At 38.8% G+C, this 13,040-nt stretch overlaps 1 protein-coding gene across 2 annotated transcripts in view; it reads left to right on the top strand.

The window, feature by feature from the left end:
- LOC128909113 (neurexin-3-beta) overlaps positions 1–13,040 on the top strand; it is a 386,021-nt gene that overhangs the window by 201,263 nt on the left and 171,718 nt on the right. The gene's annotated exons all lie outside the window — the stretch shown is intronic.

The following is a 13,040-nucleotide window of genomic DNA, read 5'->3' as shown; positions in this document are numbered from 1 at the left end:
ATTTAATAGGTTAAGTCTACTGCAATCAATCAGAAGAATCAAGAACAGAAAAGAATCCGTGGCAGTGACTGATGGCAGATGATTGTTTGCACATAGGAGGCATATCTTAGCTTTTGGGTTTTTTTTCCTGAAGTTTCCTTGATGACAAAGATAATTGGAAAAATACTTTTTTTCCCCTGAAGTTTAATTACTTAAGTCTTTCACAATTGCTTCAAGAAATCCTTCCCCCACTTCTGCCCCCCCCCCCCCATTAGCAGAGAGGACAGAAGGATCAAAAGTGAGGTAGATGTAAGGAAAAGGAAATGTAGAATACAGGCATTGTACTGCTGCTTCGACTGATCTGCTTGCCCACATGTTGTCATCCAAACATGATAGTCAAGATAAAAGGATATTACTTTAGGTATTCCAGTACCTCTATGCTTGGAAGTAATATCATCGTCTCTCTGAATTCAGTTAAAGGAATTTTCTTCACTTCCCGCCCTGAATTACGGCATGTTGTATTGCAGTTTATTGAAAAACTGTCATGTGTTGCCCATGAGATGCTTGCATTTCAGTGATGGACTCTCGTATCTGTAGCATGCAAAAACCTGAGGGTTTGGGGAGTGAAAAGAGCTACACTGCTGCACATGCTAAGAATATTTAAGTACTGGTTAGTGAAGTAGAAAACTTTAGCCAAATAGTTTTCTTTTTGGAGCAGGATAGTGAAATTGAACTCCCATGGCAGAAGAATCTTGGCTTTTTGCTAACACTTTATACAGTAGTCTGTACATTCCGAATTTAATACAGTTTATTGTCATATTGGATAGGAAGGTTATGAAGATTAAGAAGGTCAAGTAATCAGCTAATGACCTGGTTCTACCAGCAGAACTCCTGCCAATAGCAATTAGCTACGTTCGGTTTTTTTTAGGATGTCAGAGAAGACAAAGTTCTATGTAAGAGAAGCACATAATAAACCAGTAGAAAGTGGTATTGAAAGTGGAGGAATGAAATAGAGCAGAAGTAGTGTCTGGTGTGAGATGGAATAAATAGGACAAGCTGCAGAACCCTAGAGGTGAAACATTTGCAGGGGTGTGTGTTGTTTTGTTTGTTTTTCCAGAAAGAAATGAGAACTTAGCAGAGGAGCTTTGCAAGAGACTATGGCTGCGGTGGGGCCCACAAAGATAGTCTTGGGAAAAGCATTTTGTTATTGGTCTGGAAAGGGAAGGGGTTGTATTAACTGAGAAGGAAAGGCAATTTCAATAGTAGCCCAAAGGGAAGCAGGGGGAGTATTTCCAAAGGAGGAATAGAGAAGAAAGCAGCCCAACTTGGGCATGGCCAGAGAGAGCAGAAGGAACACTTCCTTCTGTTTGTTACAATCCTATAAGTGATAGGAAAGGATGTAGGAAGGATTCTTTAGTGATAATGAAAAAAGAAAGATTTGGGGAGGTAAGTTGAGGAGCTCCATTTCAGACATACTAACATACAGTCCAGAAACCTTTTGCCTGGAGATCTGCAAGAAGGCTAAATATTGTGTACAAGCTGGCCAGAAGGCTAGACTGAGGTCAGATTGAAAAATTTAGTAGAAACATAGATTTGAATCATAATAAATAATGTAAAAAAAACTGAGGCAGAATCTGGTACAAGAAGAGACTGTACTGAAGGCATTACATTTCCACCAATACACAGCTCTTCTCTGTTCTTTAATATTGCAGCCAACAGCAGCGCTGATGCCTTAATGGAACGTCCTTTTCATATAGCATACACAACAATTGATCTTTGTGCGCTCTAATTTATTAATTATAAATATTTATGAATTATTTATTATGTAGTTAAAAAAATATGCTTGTTTAGAGCAGCTGATGAGGTGCTGAGTTATTATAATGCCATTAATGAACAAATCATAAAACAGAAATTTTAATGTGCTGAATACTGAACAGGGAAATTTAACTATTAGAGTCACTTCAAATAGCTATTAGGCGTTTACAAGAAAAGAATTTACATAATTCAATTGATAGGTTCTTGTGGTATTCACAAAGGTGTGTGTGAGAAAAAAGTTAAGGGAGTGGTGAGATAGCCATGTGTCCAGTGCATGCTTGTCAATCTCATGTCAGTCTAATACCTACCTAATGTCAGATTTACCTACAACTATGCTGTCATGGTATTTGAGAGGTGTCGTTTCCTGTTCCAAGAGCAAGGGTGTTATCCTTCAGAAAGCTCTGTCTACTAAGAACCTGTTAACTTGCGATAGACTTCTCAGAAGAAAGCAAACACTGAAGAAAAATTGCATGGAACAGATGAAGTAAATTTAACCACGAGGAAGGGATCAGGGGTGCAAGCACAGTATCATGTTTTCATTTTCATTTCAGAGGGGAATGTCCTCTCTGGTGGTCCTGGGATGCATTAAGACAATACCAAAGGGGGGAAACTTGTAAAAGGGAGAAAACTGGACCATGTGCAACTACATGAGTCCTTTCTGCCTCTAGAATCTGTGCTGCCGTTAATCAAACCATGCTTTGAGAAATAACAAGAAACAAACTAGAGGCATGCCATGGGACTGGATTAGTACTGTGTCTCTAAAAAAATCTTGAAGTTAGTGTTGGGCATGATACTGTGCTAAAGCTGCTACCGCTCCTTTCTGACTTGAACGATGGTACTGCAGTGAGTCACAGGCCCTTTGCTGCTGATGGGAAGGATCTTTTAGCTCCAGTGGGAACGGAGAGGCAAGTCTGAAGTTTACTCATGTTTCAACCCAGGTCTAAATAGCCGATGTACAAAGTGACAAGCCAGTAGGTCCCAGATAGCTATGCCTGTGTTACCACAAAACTGAAGAGGAGGGTCAAAGCCAGACAAAATATCAACTAGTAACACCCCCCAGTGGAAACAATTAAGAGGAGATGAAAGCACTTTCACCTGTCCGGAGCTATGAATTTTTACGTGTATTTTGGTGGTGTTCGGTGTTACAGCAGTGATTGCAACAAGCCAGAAGGGAGGAGACTGTCATGGCAAGACTAATCAAGGAAGACTGTTTTTATCAAATTTTTCATGCCATGTAGTAATACCGCCAAGGGAAAAGCAACTTTAATTCCAAACGGAAAGCTGCTGTCCTAGTCAGCTGAAAAGGAGTATACAAGCAGGTGGCTGGTGAAAGAAGGCAGTAAAGAAATAAGTTGCTCACCGTTTCAACCATTTAATTACTGTATTTGGCTAGTATTTTCAATTTACATTGCTATGAATACAATAGTTCTTACACTTTCTCTTTGTTGCTCTTAGCAACCTCAAACAGAATCTAATACTATGGTAGCTTCCAAGCATTTTCTCCAAATTATCTGTCTTCCTATTTTATGTTGTGTACTTTTGGATTTAATAATCCTTTTGCCACAAAGAAAAGCTTAACTTAAAAAACACATGGACAGTTTTGGATCTTACTTCATTCCTCTTGCCATACAAAGCATGCACTGCATTCAGAATTTGCTCTGCTGTAACTGAGATTGCTGTTTAATCAAGAATATTCAAAGACTATTCAAAAGGGGAAAAACAAAAAACCCCCACCCATATTCTTTATATAGATGGTGGCACATTCAGATAAAACTTGTGAGAATCATTCTTACAAACAGTCCTTAACTATACTACCTTCCATTCTTTTTGGATACTCAGTCCTTGATTTCATTTAGTCCTGTTGTTTTAGTCAAATAACATGAAGGCCATTGAGGGCGGGGGTGCATTTACTATGGTAAGGGGATCAATTGTGTGTAAATAGCTGTTGTGGTTCTTAAATACGAGGATTATCTGTGAGGCAGGAATGTGGCAGCTTCCTATCTCTGGTAATAAGTCTTACTACAAGTGTAGGATGGATGATGAGTGGAACTTTGATTGATAGATTTAATGATGAAATTCTGTAGTTTACAAGGAAGTATTTTAAGCCCAGTCATGATTCCTCAGCTCTCTCACAAGGACCTACCAAAGAGGTAATGGTACGCTTTAAAAATATGATTCCAACTGCTCAGAAAAAAGAAGCTTCTTTTTATTTCCCCTTCAGCAGCTGCAATGTTTATATGCAGAGATAAAGCCATCGTGTCACATAAGCAAAGGACATTCATAGAAATGCCCTTCAGCAGCATCTCATCACAAGCAGCACAGCTTTAGCTGCATTTCACAGCTGATGTATGAATGTCTGTGATTCCAAGTGCATAAAGCACATACCATAGGCTACTCCTTCTGCTCCGCCAGTCCCCACTGCCTTTTAACCCCGCTTTCTCCTCAGCGCTGTCACAGGTTGATTTTTGCCAGCTGCTCCTACCAACTCAATCAACTATTCCTTGCAGGCTGTCTGCAAGGCACTATTCCTCAGTTCTCCCTTTTTTGGCATTATTATATGCCATTTCCACTCTTTATTCTATACCAAGCTATGGATCATATGTCACTCTCTAACTGCTGACTTTCTACACTAGAGCAGTGGTCTCCAAGATTTTATGATCTCACATCCTTATCAGTAGAAAATTTGAGCTTGCACTCCCTATATATGTTTATTTATTTATTCAGAAGTCATATACATGTACTATTGTACTAATATATTGTATTATAAAATGTACATTAAAAAATTAATTAAAAAATAATGAGATAAAGGTGAAAAACAATATTTAAAAATAATTATTTTATTTTCTTTATTTACAGAACAGTAAACTTTTTTGCACTTGTTCTTAAAATGTCACCTTTACTTTGAAGGGACAGATTAAGTGTGCTTATTTATTTGAACATATCTGCTAGGTAGCATACCACTGACAGCCACTTGTCATCCAAGAAAAGGTCAGCAAATTTGGAACATGCCTCCTTCTGTAAAAGAAAAATATGTAACTCATCCTTAAATTGGATGGGTTTTTTAAGCCCTGAAGTTGGACAGCTTTTTTAAGCCCTTTGCCACAAGAGGACCAGCAAACTTCTGTGTGGTAAGAAATATCTTCATGGTCACTCCCCATCTCATTACAAAGTGTTGTAAAGATTGTACTGTTTTGAAGTCTTGTTTTTAAAAAATGAACCATATCAGTCACAACCTGTAGCGCTTCTGGCTCCAACTTCTTTGCTGCAATAGTTAGCCTATGAGTGTTGTGGTAAATGAATTTCATGTGTGGTGCTATCTCTGCAACCTTACCCTGGAATGCATTATTTTTTTTGTTCTAGTCAAAGCATCCACTCCAGGAGTGGTTACACTTGCACAGTTTTTCCGTGAAATATTGGTTTGATTAAAGTAGTCATTTACTGTTGAAAATACGTATTATCCGGTATATCTTCCCTTTACTGGCTCATAAAAAACCCAGTTCTTCCTGTATTTCATTATTGAAATAGAATCTAACAAATGCCATAAGCTGAGACATGTTGGGAACATCTGTACTTTTATCCAACTGCAGAGCAAACCTCCCACACCACATAATTTGTTTGGATACTTGTTTCTTCAAATCTTCAGCAATGTTTCCTGTGCGTCTTCCAGCAGTATTTGCTGACAAAGGAAAGCATTTTAGTTTGTCGCCATGTGGTTTTCCACGTATTATTGCAGCCAATTTAACCATAGCAGGAGGAACAAGCGTTTCCTTAGCGGTATGCGGCTTTTTTTTAATTTTGCTTTTAAGTAAGAAACCTCTTACTGCTAAACAGTTATCATTAAGTCTTGTAAAGTGCTGGTTTTAATATTGCATGAGTTTAAACTGCTGAAAAAACTTTAGAAGTTTGTCTTCATGTTCTGGATGCTTAGTTTTTAAATGTCTTGCTAATTGTGGTGGCTTCGTACTATCAGTTAGTATCTCAAGGCTCGGGTTACGCTTAGGGCAAGGTTCATTATAAGACCACGTATGAAAATGCAGATTTCAGATAATCTTCTTGATAATTTCAAATGTTTTGGCCAAGTTCTTGTCAGATCTGATTAGATTGTCATTGTGTTTACCTCGTAATGTGGCTAATGAAGAGTTTGTACTAGGAATGGAAGTTTCAGCTCTGCCATTTTCTTGTTGTTCACTTGTGCTCACTTTATCAATCTTATCCTGTGGTTTCTTTGCAGGAATCTTTTTAAGCCACTTATCCATTTTTTGAGGGTTAGTTTAGTTAAAAGTAGATAAATTAATCCATAAATCCACTTACACAGGCACACGTAAACTGCAATATGTCAAAATATGCTCAAAGTGAATGAACGAGTAAGGGTGTCTCTTTGAAGCCCTCCACACTGCGGAGCACCCTCTCTTCTCCCAGGACACCTCACAGGCCCCATGTGACATGGGACCCTCTGACATACTGTCAGTAACATAGATATAGATACTGCCTAAAAACCCTTGCCTGAACAAACACAGATGACAGATAACATAACTATGAAATAAATGCCAATTGATGTTGCAAAGGTTTCAATTTATGTGATTCATTCCAGTGCTTATTGATTAATGGTGTGTTTTCCCAGACCATATTTCTTAGTATTTGTCATGTCAATTAATGAAATAGTCTCTTAGTATGATGAACAAATATGTCTTTTAGAGGATTTCTTCCTGACCTTGTGGGTGAAGGTACAAGTACTTGGTAAAGTGTGTGTTTTATTCTAGTGAGGTTTTGGGCCCCTAGTACTGGCTAGATGTTCTGCACTAGGGAAGGGGGGTGAGGTCAGAGAAGCAGGGCTCTTTCTGGATCTCAATCAGAAGGTCAGACAAAAAATGGCTTAATAAAATAGCTGTTTCAATAAGATAGAGTAAAAAGAGGAATATGGATAGTGAGTAAATTTTACAGTCCTTCAGCTCCTGGGAACTCTGTTTTCATGCAGCACTGGGTGGGCCCCAGATGCATTTTCCCACAGCACGTTGCACAGATCCTGTCTGTGGAGAGGTTCCTTTCTCCCTCTTGTCCTGTGGTGCTTTTATTTTGTGTAGCTTCTCCTGATGGGTTGGGAGGTTATCTCTGTTATAACACCCACTAGTGTGCAGCACAGGCTGGCACAGGGCACTCCAGCAGGTTCCGATGCAGTGGCTGCTTCTGCTAACGTACAGGTTCCTCAAGGCCCAACAGAGCGGACGTGTCTTGGTGAAGATCACTAATTCCTCAAATACAATGTCTTCTGCAAGGCTCCCAGTACAGTAGGTAGGAGAAATCTATGTCTCTAAGCAGAGAACATGGCTTATATCTGGGGTGGACAGTATTTCCACCTGAAATTCAACAGAAATGAAAAATGCTATGAAACAGCAAGAGATAATAGAAGCTATAAAAGATTTTTCACAGTTCAAGATTAAAAAGGACTTTAGGTAGTTGGAAGATCAAGAAAGTGGGTAACCTATAACTACAAGACTGAAGAGGATTGCAAAGAGGATTCTCAAAGTGACTACTGCACAACACTTTCAAAATTCATCTAATTAAATAGAACAAAAATTTACGTGAGATATTCCTGTGCACGGCTCTCCAGCCCACTTAGAAAGATAAACTGGCTTGTGAAGAGATCTCCAAGAAGTCAAGACAGACAGATAAAATAACTTCAGGTAACTATATTAAAAAGAATGGAAAAAATGTTCTTCAACTGATAGTAAAACAATAGAAGACTGCATTGTTTTCAAGAACTTGAGAAGCAAGTTGTGACTATTCCATCCTTCCCAGGTATTGCTGGGCAAGAGCTCACTGCCAATTACAAAAGTAGGTGTTAAAATGTTGTTTCATGGCAAAACTCTTTGGTCTATACAGAACGAACTCTGAGTAGCTGAGGGGGAAGAAAGTTCAAATTATTTTTGTCAATTTTTTCCTGTCTTGTGAATGAAGCAGATACCTTTGTAAAAGGTTTTGGTTTGGTGGAATAATGGTCTTATTTATAAGGGATGAGGAGATTGCGAGATTTGCATAGCTTTCTGTAAAGTAAATGAACATTAATTTCAGCCAAAATCTAGTTATTCCTTTGATTAATTTTGTTCTCAACAAAGACTCTGAAAGGAATTTATTTTTTTAACAATCTGTACATAGATATTAGGGGCCTGAGTAATAAGTGAGAGGATTTTGAATTGCTCATTTATCACATAATTTGACCTACTTGAAGTTATAGAAACCTACTAGAAAGAGCTGAGATTGGAATGTAAAACCGGTGTTTTTCAACCTCTTGAGGATTGTGTGCATGAACTAAGAGAGTGGGGAATGGCACTGTTGAAAAATGTATCAGTCACGCAATATATATATGTATGTGTATACTTCTTTCCAAGATCATTAAATGAGAAGCAAATTATTTGGAATGTTTATGGACCAGTGTTCTAATGGAGAAAACACAAATAATGTTATTATTTGGTGCCTTTAAAACTTGTTAGGGAAAAAAGGCTGCATTATTGTCATAATTATCAACAGCTGCAGAGGACGTATTGCAATGTCTTGCACATCCTTACAGCTAAAGATTATAAATGGGCAATATTAAGTTCTTAAGGGGTGTTTTACTGAAGGTGGTGTACTATTATCTTTATGAAATACAGATTACAGAACTAAAACTTACTGGTAAGGTAGGTATCATGCTATTATATTTCTTGCGTGCACATTCGTTTGGTGTTCTAAAAGTGGCAATTTTGTAAAACTACAAATCATTACAGTTTGACAGGAAAAAAATGTAATGGTAATGGGATGAAGCCATAACTCCTCTCGATTTTGCATCCATTAACATATCATTAAGACGAAAGCTTAGAAGAGTTTACCTTTCTTGTGTTTATAATGTCTTCATGCATGGTAGTGTGGCCGTGTTCATTTTGAGATCTAGAAAGCAGGTTTTGATGTGTTAAATCTTAAACCCACTTTCACATAAGGATATTCTAAGAGCTATGGTTTCAAATCTGAATAAATAAGTGCCATTAGTGATTTGGGGTGGGAAGTCAACTGTTCTGTTCCTTAGGCAGTCTTTACATTGTTTCTGCAATCCTGTCTCCAAATGTAAAAATTATGAGAATAGCATACCAGAAACAAAAACTTATTATGTGTTGGCATTATTGCGAGGAGGCCAAGGTTTCAATTCACTTGTTACACATTGACTTTGCTCATTCAGTTTTTCAGGCATGCAGTTATTCTTTTTTGTATTTCTCAGCGTTGTGGAGAATATTGAAAGAACTGCAAACGTTCTTGTCAACAGTTGTCCTCAAACAAGTTAGATCGGTTTCTAGGATTTTCTGGACACTCTCTAATATGAGATGTTTTTATCTTCCTCTGTAATTGTAGTGGACATTTGATCACATAAGACTGGAGGGACGTATCCTCAGGGATGAACAGAGAACAGGCTGGCATCCTGAAAATTTCATGGCCCAGTGAAATGTGGAATATGATATTCTAACATGGCTTTAAAGGTGGAAATAATTGCATTAGATTAAGAGTTGTCAATTCTTTGTTGTCTTTGTCTTAGGGGATAATAGAGCATTTGCCTGGGGGCTTTTTCCTGGAGATTTGCCTGTTCAGCAGTTTCATTGCCTCGGAAGAAAAAACCTACCAGCGTTGATGTTACTTCCCCTCCATGTGAAAAAAGCTGTGTGACGCCAAAGGGCTGTGAGAGGACAGGGGAAGGCTCTCTTGTGTCTTGCTGCTGAGTGCTGTAGACAAGCACATAGGAAGGCAGAGTTATATACTCAGATCTGTGAGTGCTAAAGTTCGTTTTCAATGTGTTTTCAATTTCATTTGAAATAAATGTTAGCACTGTGAAATGCTATAGTAGCAGCCCTCAATGAAGTAACAGAATGGGTACTTTGCAGTTTATGGCAGAGCAACTTTCTCCACCTGTGGCCAAAGATTTTAGCATTTTATGATAAACGTCAAATCTGTTGCATAATTTTCTGGAACGGTTAGCAGTAGTATTCCGTGTGAGTGTTAGAAGGGCTTATGCTGCTTCCATTGTAGTCTGGTATGTTCTCAAAATCACTTGTGAGGAAATTCCCTCCTATGTGATATGACAGGCAAAATTTTTGCCTTCATATAGAAAACCAAAACTGACCTAGATGAAGCCACAAGTCATTTTCTCCATTGTGTTATCTGAACTGCCTTAACTTGAGAGTATTTCAGAGAATCAGGAACATGAAGATGAAGCAAAACCCCGAACCCATGCAGGTTTTCTCACATCGTATTTTCTCTAGTGTTTTGAATCTCGTTTTCTCTCTGTGTAACCTTCATCTTCTTTCCGGAATCCTTGTAGCTGTGAAATTAGATGACTGGGTTAAAAGATTATCTTTTCAGAAACAAATACTAGAAAGGTAGTGGATCTGTAATCGCAAAAAGGCAAGGCAGACAAAGAGGCTGGTAGAAGAACGCATTCACATTACAATCCAATAAGAGTAGCAGCTAAGGATTTAGAGAGAGATTCAGTAGAATAGCAGCCCCATCTTGTAATGAGCCTGTAGTCTGGGATAAACAAGAACATAAACAAATTTTCATGATAAATCTAGCAAGTGAGATTACAGAGATGAATTGGACTGGAGCCCTTCTCATTTTGCTCTGCAAAACCAGGCCTCTGCTTCTACTTCAGCTAAAAAAAGTGTCTCTTGCTATAACATTTACGGATCACCAATGTAGTCTGCAGTTCCGTGCATCACTAGTGTTGATGCAGTTTTTGGACTCTTCCTTCAATCTAGCTGAAAGAAAAATCCTGCCCTCCCAGGAGGTCAGACTGAGAGCATTTTGTTGTGAGTAGACTGGGGAAAAGAAGTTAAATCTTTTTCTGCTATCTTTTAAACTCTTAAGTATCAATAAATCGTTTGTATCTTAAAGAAATCAGACTAGCCAGTTTATAATTGCTTCTGGGAGAAGGAAAGAGGTTGCCAATGGCAAAATTAACTGAGAAGGAATTCGTGACAGCTGTCACCTATTGGAGACACAGAAGTAGCCAGAAGATGACAGGCATGGTGTCTTTACATCAGTCCTTACACCATGCTGGCTTCAACTTGCCATCCTTAATAATAAAAAAGGCTCTAGTGGCAGTGTATCTGCAGTTTCTTGGTTTATTAGTCAAGACCCAAGTGTTAAAATCCAAAAGATATCAGTCAGAGCTGAGAATCTGTAGCCTGAAATGGTGTTCAAAGAAAGGAAACTGGTTGTTTGGGGATATTTATGGAGTGATCACCTCTGCCTAGGGGAAATTTTGAAGAAGTTTCTCTGAGGCTCCTCCTAAGGTCTGGTTCTAGGCAGTGAATAAATTTTGCTTAGACCATGACAATATGCCAACTTTGCTTTAAGACTTCTTGTCTTTTATTTTTTTATGCTGTGAGCAGCTGCAGTGTGCCCTCTACAAAGGGAGTACCTAGCTCAGGCTAGCCCAGCAGAGGCAGAGCCAACCCTTGGCTTGAAAAAGTCATGGTCAAATTATCTGGTACTCACTCAATTATTTTTTTAATGAGTGTCCCTGGGTTTGGATTTCCAAATCAGCAACAAGGGAACAGTAAGCATTGGGTTGGGATAGATATTTGTTGTGGTTTAACCCCAGCAAGTAATTAAGCACCACACAGCCGCTTGTTCCTCCCCACCTCCAGTGGGGTAGGGACAAGAGGGAGAAAAAGGAGAACAAACTTCATGGGTTGAGATAAAGACAGTTTAAGAAGTAAAGCAAAAGCCATGCACGCAAGCAAAGCAAAACAAGGAATTTATTCACCACTTCCCATCAGCAGGCAGGTGTTCAGCCATCTCCAGGAAAGCAGGACTCCATCACATGTAGTGGTTACTTGGGAAGACAAAAATACCATAACTCTGAACACCGTCCTCTTCCTTCTTCTCCCAGCTTTATATGCTAAGCATGACGTCATATGGTATGGAATATCCCTTTGGCTGGTTTGGGTCAGCTGTCCTGACCATGTCCCCTTCCAGCTTCTTGGATGCCCTCCACCTTCTTGCTGGCACGCCAGTATGAGAAGCTGAAAAGTCCTTGACTGCTTAGCAACAACTAAAATATTAGTGTGTTATCAATATTATTGTTATCCTAAATCCAAAACAGCACTGTATCAGCTGCTAATAAGAAAATTAACTCTATCCCAGCTGAAACCAGGACAAAATGAATTTCTTTCCCCTCCTGTTATTTGAAAATCTTTTTTTTTTCTTTTATCCCATGTAGAATTTCTACTAATAGGAAAAAATACTGTGTTTTGAAAGTCTTTATGGTTATTGTCCATCCACCATTAATTAAAGTCCTCAGAGGACCAAACATGCAATTGATTGTTGGAAGGCTTGCTGATGTCTTTACTGCAAGCTTCAGTCTGAAAGAGAGGTAAAGATGTGCTTCCATTCCAACTGCAAGCACCATGCTCACCACCTGGAGGACTGTAGTTTTTTGTGCACCTGTAATACCAGTCTGTGAGTAAAACAGAGACTGAGGCTATGACTACTCAGGACTGTTAAATATCCCAAAGAATATTTGCAGTAGTGTAAACATCTAGGCCAAATCCCTCCTCATGAATTTCCACTCTGTTCTTCTAAACTTCTCATCTGAGGTTTCATTTAGCTATAGGCTACTTAATTTCAGCTCCTCATACTACACTGTTATAGTTGCTGTGCTGCATGGCTAAGAACACACATAAAGAATGAAAAATGCCATGGAGGTGCAAGGTATTGCAATTAGGAAAAAAAAAAACCAAAAAAACCCAAACAAAACAAACCAAAAAAGAAAATACTGAAGTACAAATGACAAAGGTCAAATGCTCATCCTCCTCTCCAACCAGTTGTAGCCTCCTCAGATCAATATTTTGTACAAACTGTAAGAAGCAGGTACTTTCTAGACTGGCAGCCATTTAGCTGAAGACAGAGTTGTGGTGTCTCAAGCGGCCTGCCCGTTTGTAACACAGATATGTAATAATGTGATCATTTATGAACTCACATGCATGGGAGCTAGACTGACTACTTTGCTTATTTAGCAAAGCTCTAGAATCTTGCCTTGAGATTCCTTATCTACAGAGATGCTGAGCTGCTGGGTCGTCTCATTTGCAGTCTAGAATTGCAATCCCAAGAGGGATTGTAGAAATCCACACTCCATGAAATTTGTTAATACCTCAGCTTATACCTGTTAGAGATCGTTCCTGGATTGCCTGGAGGCCCCTGTGTTCTGCTGATTATGTCCCACT

The sequence above is a fragment of the Rissa tridactyla genome, chromosome 4 (genome assembly GCF_028500815.1).
Source record: "Rissa tridactyla isolate bRisTri1 chromosome 4, bRisTri1.patW.cur.20221130, whole genome shotgun sequence".
NCBI classification, from domain to species: domain Eukaryota; kingdom Metazoa; phylum Chordata; class Aves; order Charadriiformes; family Laridae; genus Rissa; species Rissa tridactyla.
Note: the sequence above shows the minus strand (reverse complement) of the source record. Positions and strands in the feature narration are given on the sequence as shown.